The sequence below is a fragment of the Heterocephalus glaber genome, unplaced genomic scaffold (assembly GCF_053883595.1).
Source record: "Heterocephalus glaber isolate CG9 unplaced genomic scaffold, H.glaber_assembly_v1.0 deba00001481, whole genome shotgun sequence".
NCBI lineage: Eukaryota > Metazoa > Chordata > Mammalia > Rodentia > Bathyergidae > Heterocephalus > Heterocephalus glaber.
In genome coordinates, this window is record NW_028258317.1 from 53,748,904 (window position 1) to 53,776,716 (window position 27,813).

The window sequence follows — 27,813 nt, forward strand, 5'->3', positions numbered from 1 at the left end:
GAAATTCCAACAATATACTTCATAGAACTAGAGAAAACAATCCCAAAATTCATTTGGAACCAGAAGAGACATAGAATAGCAAAAGCAATTCTAGGCAACAGAGACATGGCTGAGGGTATCATAATCCCCAACTTGAAACTGTACTACAAAGCTACTGTGATAAAAACAGCATGTTACTGGAAAAGAAACAGACCTGAGAGTCAGTGGAATAGATTAGAAGATGCAGAAGCAACTCCAGACATACTCAGCCACCTCATCTTTGACAAAGGAGCCAACCACCCTCATTGGAGGAAAGATAGCCTATTTATTATATGGTGTTGGAAAAACTGGATTTCAACCTGCAAAAGATTAAAACTTGACCCATACCTATCACCATGCAGTAAACTAAGATTGAAGTGGATTAAAGATCTAACTATTAAGAAAGAAACACTAAACTTGCTGGAAGATAAGTTAGGTAGAACTCTTGAAGACATTGGCATAGGAAAAGACTGTATGAACAAAACCTCAGTAGCACGGTAGCTAGCACAAAGAATCAACAACTGGAATCTCATCCTATTAAAAACTTCTGCAATGCAAGAGAAACTACTAACAGAGCTAAGAGACGGTGTGGGAAAAATTTTTAGCAGCTGTACCTTAGACAAAGGACTACTATGTAGAATATATAAAGAACTGAAAAACAATCAGACCCCCCAAATTCAAAGACCCAATTCAAAACTGGGCATCTGAAATGAACAGACATTTCTCAGACAAACAAAAGCAGCAAATAAATATATGGAAAAATGTTCAACATCACTGGTCATTCAAGAGATGCAAATGAAAACAATACTGAGATTCCACCTCACCCCAGAAAGAATGGCTGCTATCAAGAAATCAACCAATATCCAATGCTGGTAGGGGTGTGGGGAGAAAGGAACCCTTCTCCATTGTTGGTGGGAGTTTAGACTGGTGCAACCACTGTGGGAATCACTATGGAGATACCTCAAAGAACTAGGGTTAGAGGTCCCATTTGACCCAGCTCTTCCCCTGCTGGAGATCTTCCCAAAAGAATTCAAAGAATCATACCACAGAGATATATGTGCACTCATGTTTCTAGCAGTACAGTTTGTAATAGCTAAAGCTTGGAAACAGCCCAAGTGCCCATCAACTGGAGACTGGATAAAGAAGATGTGGTTTTTGTTATAAAATAGAGTACTACTCAGCCATAAAGAATGAGAAACTATAGACATTTATAGCAAAGTGGATGCACATTGAGGCCATACTCTTAAGTGAAATAAATAGGACACACATGTGTAAATACCGAATAGTTTCTCTAGTGTGAGAAACTGAAAGTGTAAATAAGGAATAAAATTGTTAAAACAAATAATTGATAATTTGAAATAGGAAGAAAAGGTCCAAGGGGGTAGGGGAGGTGGGAAGGGAAGGGAAAAGGAAAGAAGGGAAAGGAAAAATTAGGAGAAAAGGAAAAAAATGGAAATGAAGTCTATGTAAATAGGGAAGGGTGGAGGGGGTGAAGGCCGCACAGGTAATGGGGAAAAAATAAGAACCAAGATACATCATGTACAGGTACAAGCACCCAATGACAAATGTAAATATATTGTATACCTAAAATGTACCAATAAAAGAATTTAAGCAAAAAAAAAAAGAAACCAGAAAAGCTAGCTCTTGCCTTATATATTTCAAGCCTACACTATTCTGATATGAGATACATTCTTATTCTCTGTTTAAAAATCTGCTACATGCAAAGTACAGTGTACAGCAGAAGAGAGAGGGCTTTCAGGTCAGAGCATGTTATCTACTCGGAGAGGCAAACACTCAAGCATGAAGCAACACAAGACCTAAAACCAGTAATTGAGTTCAAACCTTTCTCTTCTCACACCTTCCCTCTCCCTTACTACTGCTATTGGCAGTAAAAATGAAGAATGAGAGAACCTGCTTTAAAACTTCTGCCTAGAGCCTTGGAAATTCAATAAGGCATCATAAAATGGACAGCATAGTTTAAGAGTTTATAACAAGATAGAAGCTTTCAGTTCAAGTTATGAGATAAATAGGTCTTGAAAGGTGATTCCCTAGGTCCCTGTTCTTTTATAACATGTTGTTGGATCCAAAAATACCCATTCTTAGGGCCTGGGATTTAGCTCAGTGGTTTCGCCGCCTGCTACGCAAGCATAAGGACCCGAGTTCAATCCCCGGTACCAAAAAACAAAACAAAAAAGTCACAAAAATAGCCATTCTCGCAATGTTTATGTTGAAATAAAGGAAAAAAGTGCCTCTTCTCTCAGTCCTGGGCTATGTGTTATTATCACTGATGTCGTGGTTTTAAACACTGTGCATGAACATGCACACGTACACATGGTTAAAAATGCATAAAATGCACAAAAGGGATTTTTTTTCCTCCCTGGCAAGACAAATTTTAGAACTACTCAGTTTTCTTCTCATTATGTTCCAAATGGACAAAACAAGCATAACGTTTTCTCTGTTGACATAGTATGTCTCTGAAACTTGGATATCTTGAAGATCTATCTATCTTAAGCAAAGTAAAAGTCTACTCATAAATAAGAGACTAGCAAAGAATCATTGCTAATAGAAATAATTATCCTTTGAATGACCTATTTGAAAGTTAATCTATTCTACAGTGAGTTTGAAAGAACTGCTCGGTTGAGGCCTCTTCATCTCTCACCTGGCCCCTGGCAATGGCTTTCTGATGGCTTGCCTCACCTTTGGCCCTACACTATCCACCCCTGATTCCCACACCCATTCTTCAGGCTGCTTAGAGTATGGGCTGTAAATGTAGATCCATGATAGAATCCAGTGGCCCTTAAAGTTGTATAAGATTGTCTTTATTTTTGCCAACCTTTAATTGAAATTTCAATGTTATATGCAGTAGCTGTGACCTTGTCAGCAAACAAAATCACAGACCTCTTCATACCCTATTTCAGTTGCAGCTAATATCTCCAAATTCACTTATGCTCACCATCTTTCTAAAATTATGATAGTCATTAGACCTGATGCTAGACCTTGTTATTTAATGCATTAATAAAAAGCACGTATATTACTGTATCACAAATTTGTTTTTTGATTTTGACAACTATTTCGATATAATTGATGTTCTTTGAAACCCTACATATCTGTTTGGTTTTTTTTTAATTTTGAGAGGGGATTCATAGGCTTTCCCAGATTTCTAAATAGGTCCATGGTATATGCACAAGAATTAAGAGCCTCTGTTTTAGAAGGATCTTTCTAAAGCAAAGTTCTCATTCTGTTTTTTGCTAATGTAAATTCCCTCAGTGGTCCCAGGAAATGCTCCAATCAATGCACAAACCCTCTGTGACTTCTGGAGGGCCTTCCATGACCCATGTGTCTCCCATGGTGCCTTGTCATTCCTGTGTCCATCCTTGCACTCTGCATTCCACTTGCTTCAAACTGTCAAGTTCCCAGATGCACTGAGCAACCTCAGCTCTCTTATGTGCTCTCCATGTGATTCCCTCTGATTAAAATGTCTTTCCCTGACTTACTATTGGTAAATTTTACACATTCTGTGAGACCAAGCTCTAGGACACCTCCCTGTGATGCTGTCTGATATATCAGCTGTCTATCCCCTCCAGACATGGGACAATCAGTAGTTTTTATCTCCCTCTGCCCCATACACTTTGCCTGGGAATAGGACTTCACTTTATGTTCTTCTAAGTCTATTGCTTTTAAGGGGTTTTAAATCTGGGGTTTTCCTGTGCTATTTATGCTACAATGCTGCCTAGCCTACCATGGTCCTTTTGGACAGACGGGCTCAACTATTGTCTACAAATTTCAGATGGCCCAAAAGCTCATTTTATATTCAGTGTGGGACTAACTAATTTGCTTCATTGGCAGCTTTTTTTCGAGGCAGGTTTTCTATGTTTCAAATATTTGTGCTGAATCCCTCTGGTCCCTGGGGTGGATTAATTTACATCTTCAGGGTGATCCTGGGGAGAATTGTACTATGACAGAAGAGCCATTATAAGTCAATGGTTTACCTTTGACTTGGTGGATATCTCCAAGTAGTGTCTCCTTGTAAAAATACTAGACCCCCTTTATGTACACTGCCTGTTCATCATTCATTCATCTAGCAAATAGTTTTGAGAGTCTATGTTCCAGACACTGTCTAGAGATTCAGCAATGAATGAACCTCATCCCTGCTCTCACGAAGCTTGCAACACACAGCAGCACTGTTTGAAAGAACTTTCCACAGTGATGGAAGTGATCTGTATCTGCATTGTCCCACGCAGGAGCTGCTAGCCATATGTAGGTCTGAAGCTCTTAAAATGTGACTAGCATGACAGAGGAACTGAATTTTTAATTTTTATAATTTAATTCATTTAACTTAAATAGCCATATGGTTGCAGTGAATACCATATTGACAGTGCAGTTCCAGAAGGTGTGCGGTAGAAATGAGTAGGTGAATAAATGTGTGAGTAACTAAGAAAACAACCAGATAACTGAATAAGAAAAACCTCAGATGTTGAAGGCTGCCAATGCAAAGAATTATGCAGACTGATACCGAGTCATTGCAATGTCAGAGAATGTTCATTTGAGGTGTTATTCAAGCTGAGACAAATACCAAGAAAGAGCCTGTTATGAGAAGAAAGGAGGGAAAGAGAAATCAAAGCAGAGGGAACAGAAACAAGTACACATTTCCAAGAGCATTCCGTGCTTGGCTTGAGTGTGGGCGTAAAGGCCCATGTAGCCTGAGCTGAGTAGGTCAGGGCTGTAGTAGGGCATGCAGTCAGAGGAGAGTTAGTGTCATTTTGCTTGGCTCTGTAAACCAAGGGAAGGAGTTTGAATTTTTTTCTCAAGTGCAGTGGGATCTCATTGGAGGGTTTAAAGAGGGGACGGCATGGTTTTATCTACACTTCACAAAACTCATGTTGATGTTATATGAAGAATGAGTTGTACAACTGAAGCTGGGGATCCAGGAATAATGATTACAGAAGTCCAGGTATAAGGTGATGGAAATTTTGTAGATAGTCTTGGAAATTGAGAGGTGGAAATCACCTGGGGAATGGTCATAGGCAACAAAGAGAAAAGGCTGTAGGAGGGCTGCAGAGGCTGCCCAGCACTGAGTAGACTGCTTGTTCTCTTCAGAGTAAAGGTACTCTCTCCATGGGGCAACATGAACAAATTCCAGGCTCTTAACCACCGGTAACTACCATACATACCACACAAGATTCTCTGACTGTTGCACCAGGCAAATGGGTACAGTCAGGGAGAGAGAAAACCTATATTTATTGACTGTCTCTATGTCCATATGAGATCAGTCATTGCATATCTATTTTTCAGTGAACATAACTAGAATGCAAATACATGGTCATACAGACCTAAGTTAAAATCCTGTTTACTGGGTGTGTCAACTTGGCTGAGGTACTCAGATCTCTTTCAAATTTCATTGATCAAATAAAACTGCAGAAAGAATTATGTAAAATAATGCATAAAATTCCAATAATGCGTAACATACTAGAAATGTTCAGAACATGTTAGGTATTAATGTAAAGTGCTTTGGGCAGTGTTGTCAATCCCAGTTACGAGGTGACAGGCTTCAGGATTTACCTAGATGTGTGCAACAATGGAAGCTGCAGTCTTTCAGCACTCCTTGACTCCTGAGGTTCAGAAATACAGTGGACCCTTGACTTACAAACTCAATCAGTCCTGAGGGTTGGCTGGTTGTAAGTCAATAGAGCTGAGATCTTAATGCTTACCTGGATACACGCTATAGATAACAGAAGGCAGATGAATCTTCCATTAACCTAATTAACCCAAGTTGTTCATATGTAAAGCCAGTCATAACTTCAGGATCCACTGTACCTGATTGGGTTCCAAGCCTTATTTCTCTTCTGTATTTTCTATAGTTCCTCACAAATAATTTTAATATTAATTTATTTTTTAAAATTGTAAGTATGTTTATGCTACTTCCTGAGGTTGGCTCTACCTCTGCTCTCCGGCAGACAAGTCAATACTTTTATGGATTTCTTTTCAAATACATACTCAGGGAAAAATTTCTCTTTCATTACTTCCCCTTTTCCTTTTCCCACCTTACTCCTCAGGGAAACTTCACCAGCTTACTCAGCATCCAGGGCTCTCTAGCAAGGCAGAAAGCACTGTTTTTTTTTCACAACTTGCCATTAAACATGTGCATTAGCTAATTTCCTGCTGAGTTGGCTTTCACTGCGCATTCTATTCAATAAACCTCCAACCACTTTGCCTGTGAGAAACAAAGAAATGGCAGATAGTTTTTCCCAGCTGATCAACTGGAAATGTGGAGCCAGCTCAAGACAGTCATCACTAAAACTGCTTCCCTTACTTCCTGCAGAGCGTGTTTTGCCATCCTTGCTTAGTATCTGCACAGGTGACTCACTGGACTCATGGGGACAGTCCTATGAACACCTACCACCAAGGCCCGTAGAAGAGCATGCAGAAAGCAGAGCATGTAGGCTTCCAGGATTTCTCTCTCTTTCTGTCTCTCTTTCCCTTCCTCCCTCCCTCTCCTTTGTGTGTGAATGTGTAATCTCATCAGCTTTTTCCGGCCTTACATTGGTTGAAAATCAGTCTAAGAGTCTCTATGGTATAACACAGTTTTTTTAAAAGGCAGTATTTCCTAACATAGTGATCTAAAGGGGATCTAAGTACCTCCCTTTGAACTGTCCTCATCAGTTGGTCATTATTCAGGAATACATTTAAACTAGCAGTTCAAAAACGTTTTCTCCAGATCCAGAATGGGAGTAATCACTTGATGCCTTTAAATCTTACCCTTCCTAGAAGTGCGTTAGATGATTACACTTATAATGCCCATCAATTTAACCTCCAAAACAAACATACTGGATCTAGCTTTTTAACTTCCTTTTGTTGTGGCATTTATCATCCTGGCACATCTAGCCTCCTTGTAACAATTAAGAAAAATAGCTGGTAGGATCTTTTGGACCTTTTTCTCCCATTAGGCTATGGCAGATTCTATTAACCAACAGTGAGATGCTGCATGCCTCGCTCTTCATGATGCCACAACAAGAGGCATTTGTTTTAATTAACTATGTCAAATGTTCCTAACATTTTTCCAGCTGTGTGGGCAAGATGACGAATAAACTCAGAATGCCAGGGTCTTACTAAATAATTACGCAAAACAAAGTCCTGGGAAACTTGACTGCTGTCTGCCCTATACATAGAGATTCACAGACATGCATATTTACTTACCTGTTGAGTTAAAATTCCTTGGCTATTCTTTCTCGGAGTCCCAACTTTGGTACTTAACCGCTACCATTTCTGACAACTTAAGGAAGCAACTTTAATCTTGTCACATTTCTCTCTATAATTCCCAGGATCCATTAGCCCTACATGCCTTCTTACTGTAATACAGAATGCATTTTCGAAATTGGATTTGGCTGTTTTCCCCAATAGTCTGAGAATTGCTTAAAGGCTATTACTGTGTCTTATTCACTTCTATCATCACGGAATCTAGTGTTTCATGCATTGAAGATACTACACAGTTGAAATATTACAAGGCTGGTCCTAACCTTTTCAGGCTCCTATCAATGTGGCTGGCCAACGATACCATCTCCTCTGAAAAACAGTGTACATATCTGTAGAATCAGAATCCTGTATATTATTTAAAAGGGTTAAGAATTTTGATCTACAGACACGAACTCATCATTCTGAGTCTTCCGGAGGGTAAAGGGTTGCGTGGTGCAACGCGTGGGTCCCACACTGAAGTTGCAGTCCCGAGGAATATGGCAGAGAAAGGCTCTCCAAGCACTAAAACAAGGCTCCCGTCTTGTTCCCCTGCTATATGTAACAAAAGCCTGCTAATCAAATCAAGGAAAGAATATGCTCATGAGCATTTGTTAATTTAGGAAGGATATGAACCTAGGATGCTAAATATGTGGCGCCCTCTTCCATTTACATCCAATGGGCACAGTGCTCACATTACGTATGTCCAATGCCAAAAGTGAATCGTTAGCCAGATCACAGCAATAAATCACATTGATTTCTCACATTTGGCCAGCTCACTGGGCCATTTCTATTGTACTGAATACTATACTGCTTTAAGAGTTTATTTGGAATTTTTTTCACCTTAACAGTAACTTTAGTTTTATTTTGTTCGGTTGCTAACTACCAGGTTAAATTATTTCCAGAGCTTTTATATTTATTTTTTCAAAGTAATAAAATTGTGGATTAAAATTTTTTCTGGTGTTATTTGACCCCTGTAAATGGGTAGATGTGGGGTCTCAAGACATTTTGGAAAATGTGCTGTTCCTTTTCACAAATGAGAGCAAATTTCCAATCAAACATGGCTATCACTTTAATCGGGTTTTATGTTGCCTATTTCTCCTGTGTGCAGTATTAGGACTTGTTCTACGGGCCAAAGTCAGCATATTCTCTTCAGTGGTTTGTGTAAAGTATGGCTTGCTGTTTTTAATTCTGGAAGGACAAGGTGGCAAGCATAACCTTTCAACAGCAGAGCTCAAAACTGGTTTTATGACTTCAGCAATGTGTTCCTTTTTTCCCTCCTCTTTACACCATAACACATTCTTATATTCACTAACTGTAATGTCTTCTTTGGATTCTTTCCACCTTTTCAAAATTTGACTTTTCCACATTCTGTACTCAGATTATCATTTCTAATTTTGGAGTAATCTAGTAAATCAGAGAAGAGGAATTACCCAGTTTTTTTCTTTTCCCTTAAAAAGGGAGACTAGCTTACTTTGCAGAGCACCCAGTTGATGTCTAGTGCCAGAGGAGCTTCAGAGTCCAGTCTGTAGTTAATTTGACAGATTTCTCAGAGTGCAAGGCTTCTGGGTGTTAACTATACTGCTGGATTTCTACTAGAAATTTCACTATCTTTTGCATTTCTTGGGTGAACTGTTGTACCTTTCCTGATCTTCTTGTGTGCCCATCTTCTCAGAACTGATAGCAGTGTACAAAGTTTCAGCACTCCTGATACCCACTTACATAGTACCCAGCTAGATGGCTCAAAGCCTCATGATAAAACATCCCACATCCTGTAGCACTCAGCCCACACAGTAACAAGAAATACCTTGCCCATATGCCTTCAAGCCTGTTCCTATTGTTCTTGTGTGATGGTTGTAGTTTAAAAAATTATGATTTTTTTCTATGTATATACTCTACATATTATGTTTATGTTATATTTCTTAGTTTTTTGTTACCTGATATACCTTTTATACTGGGTTTTATTTGTATAAAATTGTAGAGCAATTTTCAATTCAATCCAAATACAAAGACAGGTCCAGAGGTTCCCCATGTGCATCATGCCCTTACACTGGTAGAGCCTCCCCCATTAGCAGCATCCCCTGCTACAATGGTATATTTCTTAGGAGGGATGGACTACACTGATATTTAATTATCACAAAAGTCCCTCATTTATACTATGGTTCATTCTTTGTTCTGTACAGTTTAGATAGTGTGAAAGAACATGTACAAATTAGTAGAGCGTCATACAGAGTAGCTTCATTGCCCTAATAATCCATGCTCCACCTGTCTACTCTTCTACTCTTCCCCTTGTTAATATCTTTTGGTTATTTCCTAGTACAGTCTTCTTCTACCTCTTCCTCTTGTAGTACACATTACTCATATAAGAAGGATATATTACTTATTCTTGGAACTCAGATTATACCAGTGTGAAAGGTAGAATTTTATTATTATAGTTTAGAGGTCCTAGAACTACATTTGCCTATATTTTATAATGGCCTTTATGTCCCCTTTAAGCTTTTTCTGTCTCCCCTACAAATGTATACAGTGTTCATCATTTCCATAATTTTTGATACATCCTTTTACCATATAAAGTACTATGCTAGAAGATAGACTCTGCAAAGCCCCCTATTTTGGCCTGAAAATCACTCCCTCCTCTAAGCTCCTTGTCCCTTATAATTTCATCTCAAGATAAGCTTTGCATTTTTCTTTAATTCCAGGTACCTCTCAGGGAAGGGAACACATTGGGATGAAAGCACGTAGCAAAGATGAGTCAGAGACTCTGCCCTTCCTCACAGGGCCTTACTAGAAAGAGACTAGTGAAGGCATTGACCTAGTAATATGCTGCCCATCAGACCCAAAGAAGAGTGCAAGAGTCCTTTCAATTGAATTGATTTTTCCAAGCAGGTGAATGGGGTAGTCTTTGGACATCCATATTTTCTCATTCTAATTTCTCCAACCAATTGCTTGTGCTAGAACTCTGCATCAAACTTAGAATTTATCCGGAGAAGATATAGTCATTCCTTCTGAAAATGATCAGAAATAATAAGCAGTAGTGGCGTTACCTGAATAAATCCATTCTTTTCAAATGTGAAATGATAAAGAATTCAGGGGTAACATTAGAGGAAATGAAAGACTAGAAACTCCTGTATAATTATTCACCAAAGTGATGCTTCTTGAGAACATTTGGCTACCACATGTAGTATCGTGGATTTGGCATACTTTAATTGCACATTATTTTTGGCAAGGTGGCATTTTAAGTTTTTGTTCCCAACCACACAATGGATAAATACAGTGATTGACTCATACGTTGATCCAGGACTATTTTTATTCTTCAGCACCTTCCACTGTCACCCCCAAAAAAGGTGCAACTCTTTTTGGGCAGTCCTCCTACAAAGCATCTAAAATACCCACGTGGGGATCACCCTTTTGGCTTTCAGGAATGTCTGAAACAATTAACAGTGTGCTTCAGCAGGAGTCCCTTGGAGGAAAGTGACTTGAGAATTCAGGCCATTTTCAAAGTCAGAGTCTTTTGCAAAAGAAAGGGTTGTGCTGAGCCTTTAGCTTCATATATAGAGGCAATGTTGTGCATGGGTTTCACCCTGAGAAAGCTGTCCAGCAATGGCCGTATAAAGACAGATGACCCTAATGATGACTGTTTTTTTTTTTTCAGGTCACAGAAGCCTCTCTAGGACAAACCAGAAGGCATTTCTCTCAGAATGATGGATTTCTATCAGGAATGAGTGAACAGTTTACTTTTCAGTTCAAAGCAGCAAATTCAAGACACACAAGTTGGTTTTGGCTCAGTGTGACCCTAAAATCAAGTCAAATGGAATGAGTTTATAATTCAGAGCCCAGAGATTGTGTTTAGCTGAATATTTAGGTTGAAATGTTGACTTCTACCTCATTTTAGTGATAAAATTTTTCTTCAGTCATTTTCTAAGTGCTGCTAAGTTTTGGAAATAAAGTGCAAAAGTGTTTTACAGATCCATTACCAGGCTTTCCCGGTGTAAAAATAATCCTTCAAGATGTGGTGTTAAATGAAAAGTAAATTTTAAAGTATATACATACAACAAAGAAAAATTTTTCTTAACCTTATTGGGATCTAGAAAATTTAGGTTTTCTTTTTAATTTATTTGCCTTTCCTTTGAAAGCAGAGTCAAGCTAGTTTTATTGCTTTTAGATTTAGAGCTAATTAAACAGTATACTATTTAAATAACAATCACCTGCCAACATAAAGGAGTAGGATCTTGCCCTTTACTTCATTAGCCAAGACCTTTCACATAGTTAACAAGAAGTTAACAATAAAACGTACATCTACTGTTTAGTCCATGAGATTGTCATATCCCAAAAAGTGAAGTGTAATTTTCCAATTTTTTCATTAGCATGCATAACTATTTTCACAGAATCAAGATAAGTTGCAATCATTTTATCTTCCAAGCTATCAGTCCTGCTATGCCTACAGTATAATGCCAGCTCAATAACAATGAACACACTTTTCCTTATTAAAGAAGTTTCAGCAAATTAAATGCAGAACACAAAAGGTGAGTCTGGCCTAAATTTCCTCCGTGCTACCTAACTGCCATTCTAGTAGGTAAAAGATTGGTGCAGACCATGTTTATGGGTTGGGCCATGGCTGGATGACTGAGTGAATTTTGATGATTTGTGCCTTTAGAAGACAAAGCCAGCACCAGGTAACTGCAGTCCTGAGGACAAGGAGTTCAAACTAAGCTGTGTGGACTGGGAGCCATTGGGTCTGCTCAGAAGAAGGCTCAATGTGGGGTCACGTTGACTATCAATTCAGTAGTCACTGTGCCTTCTCATTCAGTTAATTAACAAATATTAAAGGTACATAAAAAGACATACATCATTTCCTTCAGGTTCTTACCTGAAGGCCACTTAAAAAGCTTTAATGTATTTAACCAATTGGAGACTTTGATACCTCATAGTTCCATCATAAGTTAGTTACAAAGTTCCTACTAATTAAAATCCTTCACAGGCACACTGAATTTACATCTGGATATTTTGGTACCACACAATGACCATTAAGAGAAAAACCCAGGAACAATGCAGCACTGTAAAAAAACAAAAACCAAACACTTGCCTTTTCCCTTCTCATATAAACAATTCCCTAGCCTTGGAAAATGAGCCTTCTAGATGTTGAATTCAAAGAAAAAAATCAGTTGAATTGAAGAAGGATGGTATGATGATTCACTTGTGTCCAGGTTGCTATTTTGCTTTTTATCCCAAGAGGGAGTATGAGACACAAATGACACCTATTGTGTGGAGGTAGCAAAATGGAACTTAGTCACTTCAGTTCTGCCTCTGTTGCTACCTTGACAAAGGTGAAAGAGATGGGAGCTGGCCTGAGATGATTCTGTACAGCTCTGAGGCACAAAGTAAACACAACTAGAATGACAGGTGGGCCACAGACCAGCTACCAGGTGCCTTCAGGTGTTTGACATGGCAACACGGGTGGGGGAATTATATTGAGAAACTCGGTACCAGAAAAATGCCGTACTCCTTTACCTTTGTTCTTACCATTCATTTTTTTCTTTTCTGTGCTCCAGCAATATTGGCCTTCTCTTAGTTCTCAAATGTGCCATGTCTCCTTCTTACTTTTATTCTTGCTTATATTATTTCATGTGCTTAAAATACTCTCCCATTCACTCCATTTGCCTAGTTACCTCTTATCCTTCAGAGTTCCCCTCTGACATCACTTCTTCGGGGCACATTTCCCAATGAGGAAGCATCCCACATACTAGGTCACTGTTATGTGTTGAATGCCAGAGGCATCATCAGTTACTAGAAATACTTTTCTTGATTAAAATTGAAGCCAGTGGTTTTAGCTGAAATGGAATATTAGCCCAGGAAATCATCTAAAGTGATTACATTTTTGTAGTGAGAGCTCTCAAAAGAAAAGAAAAACCAACTGTGTAGATACACAATACAGTTTTTCTACACTGATGTCACTGAAACTGCATTCAGCATATTATTTTTCTCTCACATTTGTTCTGTACTTCCAATCGATAAACCAAAGCTTTCCATGTAAAAATAAAGTAAAAAGAAAATGACTGAACCTGAGTTGCTTAATTTAATTCATGAGAGATTTTGAAGAAAGTTTTGGGGCCAGGGATTTAGCTCAGTGGTTTCGCTGCCTGCTGCACAAGCGCAAAGACCCAAGTTCGATCCCCAGTACCAAAAAAAAAAAAAAGAAAAAAGTTTTGTTCTGAATGGAATGGTCACATCTGAGGAGCAGATGTTGGGCAGTTTCCTAGACACAGTTTCCTGTATCCTGAAAGCAATACATTATAAGAAAGGTAAAGAAATATGAAGACCTTACCAAACACAGGTATTACTAAGGTTTGATAAAGAATGTCTCCCAAAGGCCTTCCGTGCTGAAAGGTGGGGCTTTGATGGTGACTGAATCAAAGGGGCTGGCGATATATCTGACTTGCCGTCTGGTTGGAAGATTGAGTCGCTGGGGGTGACCTGGAAAGGTATGTCTTCAAAAGTGAGTCAAAATAAAACTCTCCTCCTTTAATTTGTGGGTGTGAGATGTTGTGTCTCAGCAACGAGAGAGAAGGTGACTAAGACAAGCATACTATAGATCTACTTTAACATTCCTTTCAAAATTTTTGATTATATATAAATAAAACACAGAATGTAACATTTTAACCAGTTTTTAATGTACAGTTCAGTGGCATTAAGGACAGTGACAACCTTGTGAAACCATTGCTAACATCTGTCTCCAGAATGCCCCCAAATAAAACCACATGTGCCAAAATAAGTTCTCATTTCCTCTTCCTCACCAACAACCCCTGGCAACCACCATGCTACTTCCCATCTCTATGGATTTCATTACTCTAGATATGCCTTACAAGTGGAACCATGCTGCATTTATCTTCTTGTGTCTGGCTTATTTGACTCAGCATAATGCCTTCATGTTATAGCATGTGTTAGAATTTCCTTCTTAAGATTGAATAGTATTGTATTCCATTGTGTGCAGAGACCACATTTTGCTTGTTCATTCATCTGTCCCAGACCATTTAGCTTACTTCTATCTTTTGACTACTGCAAATAATGTTGCTACGAATAAGAGTGCACAAATATCTCTCCCTATTTCCCCACCTCTCTTTTTTTGAGACAGGGTCTTACTATGTATTTTAGGTTGTCCTTAAACTCACTATATAGTAAAGGCAAACCTTGAATTCACAGTGATCCTCGTGCCTCAGCTTCCCAAGAGCTAGGATTTTGGTTATGTACTACCACGCCCAAATATTTTCACTTCTTTTCAGTGTATGCATAGAAGTAGAATTAGTCAATCAAATAATAATTGTATTTTTAATTTTTTTGAGAAACTAAATTTTGTGTTTCATAGTGGCTGCACTATTTTTGCATTCTCATGAAAAATAGGCAAGGGCTCCAATTTTTCTACAGACTCACCAACATTTCTTATTTTTTTTAAAAATAGACATTATAAGAGGTACAAGGTGGCATCTCATTGTGGAAGCCTTTTTTGTTCTTATATTTATATTATACTACTAAATTATGAAGACAAGATTTCTGTTCAACCCACTAAGCAGACTTTGTGCCAGTACGTGTAAGTTACTGTTTTATATTCTTACAAATATTTTCATGTTTACTGTGCAGAGCAGAACCAGCTGCTCTACTCCTTATATAAATACGTCAGATGCAAAGCAGGCATGTCTAACCTGTAGCCTCTGGGCTACTTGCCTCCTTTTTAAATGTTATAATAAAATATTTTTAAAGGAAAGTTTAATATTTATATACATTAACTATATTATATATTTTATATGTGGCCTTAGACAATTCCTTTTCATGCAGTATGGCCTAGACAAGTCAAAAGCTGGACACCCTAGAGTATACCTGTTACAAGACTTGCTGAGATTCAACATACACTGTGCCAGACGTTACCAGTAAGATACTGAAACTTCTTCTCTTTGCCTCAGTTTGTCATAATACAGTAATCACACAGGATTGTTTCAAGGACTACAAAAGTAGATGTACATAAAAGCTCAGAAAACTGCCTGGTATTCTGTCAGTCTTAATTAACTGCATTAACTGATAGTAGGGTACTTACTGCATGTGACAATATGAGTCATAATTGACCTACATTTCTCTTACCATCCATTGTGTTTTGATTATCTGATTTCATTGCACTGCATTTGGAGGAACTAAGCTCAGCATCTCTGATTTCTAAAGCCCACTGCAAACAGGCCAAAGAAACACAGTACTGCGTAGGTGGCTGCTACCCATTGAGGTGACTTGGAAAGGGAAGCAAGTCCATCAATACATCTCCTTCCAATCTGTTCCCCCCTTCCCTGGTTTTGATTTCCAACATAATCTTTGTTAGCTGAGTGCAGCAAAAATTAGAGATCATTCTACAATTTCTTGACTTCCTCAACCCCAAGGAAATGACCTGTTCCTTGCCAAAGCACAAGTGCACCTTAGGTAACGCAAAACCATTCTCCACATAGAGCTGTAGCAATCATTTTCTAACTGAACTTATTCAATTTTTTCTTATTTTGCACCCTTCTTTACTGATAAAGCTTGACAGACAGTTGTGATTTAGACTGATGCTGTCAGCTCTAAATCCCTTATAGACACAGACTTGTGTGTGGTGGGAAAGTACCAGTGCAAGTAGCCCCAAACCCTGCAGAATGACAACTGTGTGGATTTCACTGTCTGAGAGCCTGAGCTTGACTGGAAAGGACTACTTGTTAATAAGGAATAAATATTTTCTTAAACTTATGGGTATGAGATACACAAGACTCATATTTTCTAATGAACCCTAAATATCATGATTTATCCTAGGAAACACAGCATTTTGGTAATAACAGCACATTTTTTTCTTTAATACGGACAAGCATTGACTTGGCAGCCATTGCAGCCAGCACAGCATGCACAATATGAAACCCACAGAAACAAAAGCTACAGGGTAGGAACATCTGAACCCAGTTCTGTATGATTCCTGTGAACGCCACTCGAGGGCATGTTGCCCTGGGTAGTGGTGGTTCTCCTTGTCAGTACACTTAGGAGTTTAGGTGGATAAGCTTGCCATATTCATTTTTCCTGAATAGAACCCCCTTAGGAGGCCCCCATATACACACTTAAGCATTCTGAGCACCCTTTTCTATTTACATTGACCCATGTCATCTTTGGAGATAACTAGTTCCATATGTTCACTGCTTGCAGTGTATAGTTATTCTATCATTTATTTGTATTTAATTTTTAAATCAATTCTTTTTCAGAGAAGCTCTACATTCCAGAATTTGATGAATAGATCTGTCTCCATCTCATTTATACTCCTTAGTATTACATAGGCCTTTGGTTTGTTTGAATTCCACCTTCTCAAATCAAGCACGAATCTGTCCCCTAATCCTTTTAGTTATAACCCCATATTCTTCATTCTTTTTGTAAAGTATAGGAAATAAATTTTCATTTTTTATTTTTGGGCCTCTCCCTGAAGATGGTCAGGGAGGGGAAACATTTCTGGCTGCATAGTCCCTCTACTTTGGTAAATATCCAAGCATGACTTCTAGACCCAATGGCCCTCTTTCTAGAAAGTTGTTTTTGTAAATGTATTGGCTTTCCTTATAAAAGTACATCTGCCATGCTTTATATACATTTATTTTGTTTTTTCAGTTTTGTTTTTGGTACTGGGGATTGAACTCGGGTCCTTGTGCTTACGAGGCAGGCAGTGGAATAACTGAGCTAAATCCCCAGCCCTACATTTTTTGAAATAATTCATATGAATCTGAAAACTCATTCCCTGAACAAGACTAGCAATATCTATAAATAGAAAGATTGGACATTTCCTTTTGTAGATCACTCAGGAATCACCCTTTAGTATTCATGTTTGTCCATTTTTAATCTTTCTCTTTTGTTTGTTTTTGAAGTTAGATTTCTATCCAGTTCTTCCAAGTTCTATTGTCATCTTTTTAAGAACAAAGTAAGAAAATTAGTGAAAAGATGTTTTTGGAGTCTATCAAGAAAGATTTGTTTTGTATCCTACATCTTTCAAAGAAATAATTATATGATGATTAATATAGCATATAAAACATTTAATGATAAGGCAAGGTATTTCTGGTATATTGTAAACCAAAAATTAAGATTATAAAACTCTATGTATGTTGCCGTTTTGTATTAAATATTATTATATTTATACAACAGACTAGAATAACATGCATCAAACTTTCCAGGCTTATTTTTGAGTGAGAAATAGGGTAAATATCTCTAAATCAGGTTGAAATCAATAGGGCTTGAAGCATGCACTGAAAAATAATGTGCCTTAAATACAAATACGTATGTGTTGAGTTAGATCTCGAAATCCATCCAGTCTTAGGAAGTTCTTAATGTTTACTACTGTGACTTTATTATTGTTATGTGTTGGCATATTATCCTAATCTAAAATAAATTGATGGATGATACTCTTATTCTCAATATAGATTTTATGCATAATATAAACTCTATCTGCTTACAAAGAAAATCAATTATAATAAAATATAGTTGTTGAAATACTAAAACTAGAAATTGGTGATAGAATATAATATAATATTCAAGCTCTTATTAATATTAAATATCAGGATCTAGCATTAGGTCTAATAATTGTCATAATTTCGTGGTAGAGATTAACACAAATGGTATTTTAAAATATTCATAACAGTAAGGTGACATAAAAGTATCTACAAGTTTATTAGTGGTGAATTCATAGATGCTGCTAACATTATTATGGTTTGTTGTCTACATCTCAGGTACCAGTTTGTGAACAAGAAGATGTGTTCTTTTTTTCCTGTACAAGTTCATAGACCTTCTGAATTCAATTCTTGATCTCTTTGGGTATCTGAGGATAACAAATAAAGAACTCCTGACCTATTTAATCAAGAGATCAAAGTATTCTTGTCAAGCAACTAAAAGATTCTCCATGATAAATGTAATCATTATTACTGCAAATGTGTACTAATAAAAAAGAGTAAAAGATAATATACCAATAAAAATGGACTTAACAGGAATTGTTTAGGATAGTCTATATATGGACAGATTTCTAATTCTAAAGATACACAAAATTCAGTATGGGTGTATTGAAAGATGACTAAAATATTAAATGGCAACAAATTAGGAAATATTTTCTCATTAAAGGGTTTTAAATGTATCTTTTTAAAATTCAAATACTCTGTGATGATATAAAGACAGAGAAATAGCATAAAAAAACTTCAATGGTTCAATATTATGGTGAAAGACGTGAAGAGACATTCCAATCCACATGTTCTTGAGAACAGTCATTCAAGGATTATAAAATCTTTATGAATCAAACCATTCAGTGATGAGAGACCTTAGGTAAAGGACCTTACGTTCAAATGCCAGTATTATTGATATTCATAACAAACATTTCTCAGATAACTAGAATTCAGGAAAGAATACTTAGCAGGAAAATTGCGGTTGAATCAGGGCCATGCCAGTGGTTTGTTGAGGTCCTTTTATTTGAGTCATATACTAGTATATATATTGACATCTTAATAAAAAAGAGCTCCTCCAGGGATCTAAGTACCTGAAATGGCCAGACACGGTGGCCCACAATTGTAATCCCAGTACCCAAGAGGCTGAGGTGGGAAGATTGCTATGGGTTCAAGGCCAGCCTAGGCTACATAGTGAGTTCAAGCCCAGCCTGAACTACATAGTGAAATCTTGTCTCAAAAAAGCAAAACAAAACAAACGAAAATATGTAAAATGTACATGCTGAGGATTTCTATAAAAAAAAATTATTACATGTGTGACTTCTACTCCTCTTTATTGCTTCATACTGAGGAATTAAAAAGTTACGACCATATTAAGTCTTAAGTTCTTATTAAATGTCTGAAAGTTTACTAAAACATTTTAACATTATAATTCTTACTTTACAGATAAAAGAAACTGAAAAAATTAGAATTTAGGAAAGATTTTCATCTATTTTTTTCAACTCATGCATATATGTAGAATACTAAGCAAATTATTAGGTGCTAGAAATAGAAAGATGAGCAAAACCAACATAATCTCTACCCCTTCAGAGTCTAAAACTGGATTGCCATAGCAGTAAGAGAGAGCTATGGCTAACCTGATTGGTTTGAATATTGGTTCTACCTCATGTTTGTCTTTGAATTTTCTAAGCTTTAATTTCTGTGTTTATAAAAACAGGATGGTAATAATTCTTTTGCTAAGCTGCTGTAAGTAATGGATGCAATATAAATGGAATATCAAGCATAGTAACCAGAGCATAGTATTTAAGAAAGACAAGTATCTGACATAAACTAGATACAAAGGAAAGCATACCTACTATTACTAATTTTCTGTTTTCTATTGATAATATTTTTAGAATTCTTTAAAAAATTCTAATTTATATTCCAGGAGGGCAATGGAATTTCTGATTTTTGAGATCATTGGAGATTTACAAACCCTTCTTACATATGTAAAAGTTACAACTGCAAAGTCCAGGCTGGAGTATATGAACTCATTCCAAACACTAATGTGTTTAGCCACTGATTCTTTTACAACATATATTTCATAACATCTACTTCAAAAAGCACCAAGAATTAACATTTCTTACTTATTGACCTAGAGGGAATATGTTGGGATACATCCTGTATGTATATTCCAGTATCAGATTATACTTATAAATATCAGGTTACAAGCCCATCATTAAGCTTCATGCACAATGGAAATCCAGTCTGAATATTGTGGAAGTGAGGCAATCTAACAAAATAAGAAAATGAAAAAAGATTACAGAAGTTTTTGGCAGGATAAGCAGATGATAGTCATCTAATTTTGTATAAATGTAATAATACTCTAAACTACAGATGATATAAATATGCACGGAATGAAAAGATCTATATCCAGGGTTAAAAAAGTCATTTCCTATGTGCAACAGACCTCAAGCCTGAAAATGTATGTGTGTGTGTATGTTTATGTATGTATGTATGTATGTATGTATGTGTGTATTTCTTAACACAGCACTGAGGGAAATGTGTATATGCATGTTAAAATCTATCTTATAGTTTTTAATTGCTGAGCTCTAGTATTGGTATAAGTATTATTAGCATTTTGCAGGAAATTTTGAAGTTACAGAGTATTTCTTTTCTTTATCAGAAAAAAACATGCTGGATTAGTCATTGTTTTTGTTTCATAAAACCCCACCAGAGATAAATGTATATCTAAATTTTAATTGGTTTCAATAAGAATTTAATTGGGTAGATTTTGGAAGATACTTGTTGATTACAGATAGACAATTTCTAGAGTGTCAGAACATTGCTCTTTGGTATGATATCTTGTGTAGCACATGGCTATGAATACCATCACGGGTTCTCAATAAATATTCATTAACTGAATTTAAAGAATTTACAAAGCAGTAACATTCTTTCCTGTCTAATGCATCTTACATATTTGGATAAAATATTATCCTTCTTTTTGAATTATACTCTCTACTTCCCAGATTCCATTTAGCTAGCTATTCATTCATCATAGTTCCATTTACCTTGATTAAAACTCTCTGTTTAACTTAGTGCCAATTATTGATTATAAGCACAATTAAATAATCAGACCCTATTTCCATCTGATTCTCTTGGCACTGATCTGATATTACACTGACAAATTGGGTCCCCATCTTAAGTGCATTTGGGCTATAATCCCTGAAGCAAGAAACAATGTTGGGAATAAAGAGAATGGGGTCTTAAACTATGGGGAAATCAAACAGCCAGACTGAACCATGCTGAGATGCAGATTATGCTGAGATCAAGGTCCTTGGGACACCTTTGATATACATAAGGCAGTACTTCAGCTTTGCCCTTTCTGTTGTCAGGATGGTGATGCTCTGTTTGGAATAGCAGAGATCCAGGCAGCACTTACCCGAGTGTGGGTCACTGCAAAATGATAGAAGGATTGATTGGTGAGTGGGTCTATTGATAGACAACACTAACCAAGAGAGTGTATTTCATTACGTTGAGTTTCTGTTCTAAAAGAGGTAGATCTCATTCTTCTATTAATTTGACTGAAATATGGGGAAAAGAGCAGTAACTATTTTATCCATAGAAGCTTATATAATTTTGCATTGAATTTTGGGTCACTTCCATGTAGGATTCCATATCTTAGGTTAAATGGTATATGGCGGCAGAGGAGCAGGAGTTTATCTGAACTGCCTCACTTAGTGAAGCAGTTGATTGTATACATCTCTTCCCAACTGAGTTCAGTACAGACATCTTGGTAGCTTGAAATCAGCTATGGTTCAGTGTTTACGTCATGGAAACCAACAATTCTACAAATCAGAGCTTTTACTTTTATTGTTTTAGTTTTTTATAGAACTGGTGTGCTGTTAAACATTTAAACATTGTGTGTGGATACACACGTGGAAAATTATTTGGAAAAAACTACATTTTTGCCCTGCTTCTTGCAGTGAAAAATATAGTCAAGATAAATGATTTAGCTGCTATGGAATACTGTATCTTAATGCCATTTCCTCAAGATTATTCTGTTTTGTTGTTGTTAGTTTAATAGTGGCAGTTGTAATAGTAAGCTAAGCAGGCTCCCAGTCCAGCACTCAGGAGGCTGAGACAGTAGAATCACCACCGCAAGTTCCAGGCCAACCTGGGCTACATCGTGAGTTCAAGGCCAGCCTGAACTACAAAGTGAGAACCTGTTTCAAAAAAAAAAGTGAACTAATTCCAACTTGTTAGTAATTACAGACCCACTCTTTCCTTTAGTAGGCCAATACCTTTGTTATAGTTAATCGGAATTATTCCAGAAGATTTTCCACTTAAGTTCTTTGGTTCTTCTTGATTACTAAAAAACATGATTGACAACCATTCAGTTTACTGCAGCCATCAAGTAATAATAATTTATAAAGTTTAGAATGTTCAGGAAAAGAGATGAAATTGCCAAAAAGACTTCTATAGCTCAAATAATGTGTGCTTCCTTGGAAAATCACATAGAAATCTGAATGCCTTTGTGGCAGTGTGGTGAGGCAGGGACTTTCAAAGGGATGCGGTTGATAGGAGGGATTAAAAAAACTCTCTGGGATTAGATTAGTTACTGGCACAGTGCATTGTTATGAAGCAAGGCCACTCCTCTTGTTTTGCCTCTTTTGCACGAAATCAATTGTCCTTTCACAAATGCAAACACAAGTTTTCAGATTTTTTTGATTATTCATTTTTTTTACAACTTTGAGTTCTTTAACTTTTAGTAAAAAACAGTAATGATCACCAACTTTAACTTTATGATCCAGAAATGGAATATGTCAAATGGGATTTTGAAAGTCTCCATCTTTGAAGCAGGTAAGGGTCTTCCATTGTGACGTTACCTTTTCACAAGTACAGACATTAATTTTTAACCCTCCATTTATTAGAAGAGTCAGCCCCAAACAATACCTCATTCCCTAACAGAATTAGCAACCTGAAGTGTAACTGTAATTGCTTCTAACCCAGATGACAGAAAGCAATTTCAGCGCCTGTGTTACTTAATTAGGATGCAGGAAGCATGGACCTACAGGTCACCCATCTCTGCAAATTATACCTCTTCAATTTTCTTGAGAAAGCACCCTTGTCTCGGGGCAGCTTGATGTGGTTTTTGGTAAGGCCATATAAACACGGTGTAATCAGATATCACGGGTTTAGGGGCATATTATTAACACTGCTTTCCAGGCTTGCTGCAGACCCCAGTTCACTTGATTATTTACTTTAACTTGAAAGGTTAACAAGAAAGAAGGCTTATCCAATTGTCAGCACACTATTTTTGAAGCAACAGATGAATGCATGAAGGCACCCCTCTATTTTGCACAAGTAGAACTCTGAAACAGTCCCTTGTGGCCCACTGCCCAGGATAAGGGAAGTTTGGAAAGAAGCACAAAGTTTGCATTAGTCTGAGGGAAAGTAGCTTCCAGCTCTCATGATACAGCTAGCAAGACAGAGTTGTGGGAGCATGGGCGCACCTAGGCAATGTCTCTAGGTGGCTCCAGAACATAGGAGATTCAGAACCAACAGACAGATGTATTTGACAAACACAAATTGGTGATTTTTAAATCATCAAACATTTAAGACAACCCACCGCGACGTGATTATAATATTTATTAAGTATATATGACAACAGTAAGTTATGATTGACATAAGAAGATATACAAGACATACTTGTCACATTCTGCATGCAACCAATAACAGTAGCAATAATGAAGGCTTGCACAATGACACTACTATAAAAAACCATCCCATATGAAATATATCCCGTATTATATATAAACTCTATATTCATTTCATTTCATCTTAGGCTATACATTGAGAAATAACTATCTTGAGTGTCTAGCATCAATACTATAATAACTTCTCATTTGTGACAGTAAGACTTTCAACAGTTAGATATTTAAGTATGCAAGGCTAGTCTCACTAATTAGTAATTATACAGGAAATCTTAGAATGAGTTGGTATCTAGGGAAATATCACATTTAAAGTTTGCATATATAACACAAATTAAACTTTTGAATGGATTAAATTTTACTGGGTGGAATCCAAGTGTTACTCTGTGATATTGCATGTGGCACTGGATAATTTGTAATATTTGATATCTGTGCATGAAATAATCTTATACGTGTGTCCTTGTGTGTGTCCGTGTGACACAAAAGAGGTCTCAGTCCAATTCCTTGCTAACCCACTTGGCACGATTCTTCCAAAGTGGGGTACTTTTTGTTTACACCAGTCCTCATACATTGTAGCTGTGTAGCTTCATTTCTCGGCTGACAGCCTGCATCATATTCCTGTATGATGTGACAGGAATATGCAGAATTCTTTTATTGAAATGTATCCCATCAAATCTAATCAGTAATATTCCAGAACCCATGGGCTGTAAAATACAAGTGATTCCACCATTCTTCCTGCCTCTCTATAAACACTTTCATCAAGCACGGTTGCCGCAAGAGAATCCTAATCAAAAAAAGCTTGGCTAACAATATCAGTCCTCTAGAAAATGACATTTTATGCAGGCAAATAAATGGCAAAGTCTATCATTCTTGTTGCTAATGCTTCCATGTGCTTTTATTCTCTGCTCCAGTCAAAACATAGAATGCTTACTGATTACAAAGGAACAGAGGTCTAGCAATTGATTTTAATGATCCTACTGAATTTTCAACAGTATTAGACAGCTTAGTGAGATAAAAGCTGAAGTGACAAAGTGTAAAGTGTTTTCAAACAGATTTGCATTGTTCAAGGCCATGGGTTGTTTTGCACTTTGGGGAGCTGGAAGGTAACTGGAGAGGAACATATTATCCATTAGAGAACACTTATCCACTAATCATTTTAGATCTGAGAATGATAGAATTTGAAGAGATCTGGGATTCATTCCTCTTGTCTTCAAGTTCAAACCTTAATTTTACTGATAAAAAAATAGAAGTCTAGAGGGGGGAAACAATTTATTCAAGGGAATAGAACAGGTGAATGCAAGAGCTAATACTTGAACTCATTTCTACATGTCTTAAGTCCAGCAATTTTTTTCATAATAATGTATTTATTTTATATCCTGGCTAAGAATTTTTCTTCTTTCCCTCCTCTCCTTTTCTCCATCACAATATTTTTCCCTGCTTTTCTTCCTCTCCTTCACTCTCTCCTAGTGCTCTTCCCTTTCACTTTAACTTTCTCTTTTATCCATCAACTCATCTATCTACTTTAATAATTATTTTAATTATTTAGATTATCTATTATGTGCCAAGCATAATGTTAGGAACCAGGAACTCGGATGAGTACCTGGCCTCCTGGATCTCATAGTCTAATAAGCTATATAGACAAAGGGGTCCGGGAAAAGCTTTCTGAAGTTACATTATCTTGAAACTTGATATAGCCTTTTGCAGGAAAGGGGGTGACATTCCAAGCAGAGGGGACAGTAGGTGCCATTGCCACATGGCAGAAAGCTGCTTGATCAGTTCTAATACTGGAGGAAGCCATTAGGGACGTCTTGGCCAGACACACCAGGCAGCAGTAAAACAGTACAGTATTATTATTTTATTATTGGGTCCTGTCTTCAATTCCAGAGCTTCAATCTCTGCCCTCAATTCCCTCTACAAGATTTCATTCTTTAAAGTACTAAATTTGGAAGAATCATTTGAAATCAAATGTAAAAGAAAAAGAGGAAAATATATGCTGCATCTCTGCTAAGATACTGTCACCCTCATCTCGTGTGTTGGTCACCTTACCCACAGATCCCCATGCCCTTGAGAAAGTCACTGGGGTCAGTGTGCATGAGCTCTGAAATGAGACAAGTCATGGATTTTGACCCTGACTGCATAGTCCGGTGTTTTGCTCTGGAGAAAATCTTTCTGTCTCTAAGCTTCAGCTTTCTCATGTGGAGAATCAGAATTCAGAACTATTGAGAGGACTGCAGAGACCATGGTAAGAAGCCAAATAGAGACGCAGGCTTGTGAAATACGTAATGAACATTCAGTAAGTGAGCAAAAAAGGGATATGACCTTTTAAAAGTAAAATTTGAAACACCATATCAGTAAAATGTTCTTTAATAGCAGCAATGGATTTACAGAAATGTAGAATGCATACTTTTTACCTACGTACTGCCAGGGATGAAAAACTGTACAATTTTCAAAAGAACATATAGGGTCTGGGAGTGCCACATGTGGTCACAAAAGTAGAGAAGACTGATTTCCAGATTATTCTTATAAAGAAAAACCAGCTCTAACTCTCAGGATTTGTGGAGAAGGAGACTGATAATGAATGGACATGAGATGAAGAGAACTTGCAACTGGAGGGTAGTTTTGGATTAAATGAACATAGGGAAAGGAAGATAGACATACGCAGAACTATTGTGAGCATGCATATTAAGTGCTCGGTAAATGTTATACATTTTAATTAATGGAATACAAAGACCATGTTTCATAACATAGGTTTGAAAAAATAATTCTTGATAATTTGATTATGAGGGCATAATAAAAAAGTGAGTAAAGATTTTTTCTTTGTCCAATATATCTCGCAGGTGTTAGAGAAATCCATGTTTTGCCATAATTTTCAAGTAAGAGGTAAAGGGCATTAGAGACCCTATACAGGGCAGCAAAACCTGGTGGCTCTTTCCAACAAGGTTTTAAATGTTTCGAACCTAAATTCAACCTTACACAAAAAAAGTTTCTTGCTTGAGCAAAAGTGAAAATACAAAATCTTTGTTTTTAAGCAGACAGAAATTTTGGTGGCCAGAGTTGAAATTCTTCATAGTAGTAATGTGTCCTGAAGCCAGTGACATTTGTCAATATGTTGAGAGGTAAACATTACTGAATGAAAACTTTTTCTGTAAGAGGAAGGCTTTGAAGTGCACAGCGGTTCATCAACCTCCCGTTGCCTCCCGTCTCCCATCCCCACTCAGCAGCTCTACCCCTGGGACATTACCTGCCACAGTTGGATGTCCCAGCTCTTTTTTCATTCTCCATATAAAATATTTTTCTTTCAGCGTAGCATTTTGTAAATCAGAATAATTTATATAGTGTAGCAGCTCTCTGAATATACATATTTATAAAAATTGTCTTTGACTTGGAATTACAAAATTCACCATTTGGGAACCACCATACCCATGGATTTAGAAAGAAGCACCAACAGGTGCTAAAACTAGCAGTACAAACCTCAGTTACTGACAGGCATGTGTGTCACAGCCAAACAAAGCAGAGTTAAACAGAGGAGAAACCTAGGGCTGGCACCACCTCGACCAGGGACAAACGCAGACCTAGGCAGCACGGAGAGACAGGTATAATGCACCAGGAAGCATGCAACACCACTCCAGGGGAAAAGGGTAGAACCTAAATATAATCGTGAGGAAATAGCAGACAAACTCAAGTACTGAGAGGGTTACCAGAATAACTCCCATACTCTTAAAATGGTGTCAAATTCATGAAAGACAAGGGAAAACTGAGGCACCTCCTCAGACCAAAAGAAACTGAAGAAACTTGATGCAGAAAGGGAAGACCCTGGACTTTTGGTTACTATGAAGACATTTTGGGGCAACTGGAAAAATTCACATGATGTTTGTAGATTAGATAATACTGTATCCATATTAATATCCTGAAATTATTATGCCATTATTATGAAAGAGAATATACTCTAGTTCTGGGGAAACACATTCAAGAACTTAAGAATAGAGATATGCTATGCCTGAAACCTATTTTTAAGTAGTACAGAAGGAAATTTTGTTGTGTGTGTGTGTGTGTGTGTGTGTGTGTGTGTAAAGGAGGTAGGGGGAGTAAAAGTAGTAACAAAATGACAAAATTTTGGAGGATCTGGGTGAAATATATGAGTATTCTTTATAACATTTTGAAAGTATTTGGGAAATATGTAATTACACCAACATTTAAAAATATAAAACAATATCTTTCCTTTTATCCCTAACAACCCTTTCTGGTATGAGATAATTCCTTTCTGATATTTTGTTGGGTATTAATTATAGACAGCTTGTTAGACAGGTGCAACATTGTCGCTGATGGTGGGAAAGAAGAATGAACTGATCCTTAATACATATGCATGTTCTTCTGCCCAACCCTTGCTAACCCCAAATCACTGCCCAACACAAAGCTGT

General features: G+C 37.1%; 1 protein-coding gene across 26 annotated transcripts in view; it reads right to left on the minus strand.

Moving 5' to 3' along the window:
- The window catches only part of Trpm3 (transient receptor potential cation channel subfamily M member 3), an 843,949-nt gene that overhangs the window by 439,306 nt on the left and 376,830 nt on the right, over positions 1–27,813 (minus strand). The window lies entirely within an intron of this gene.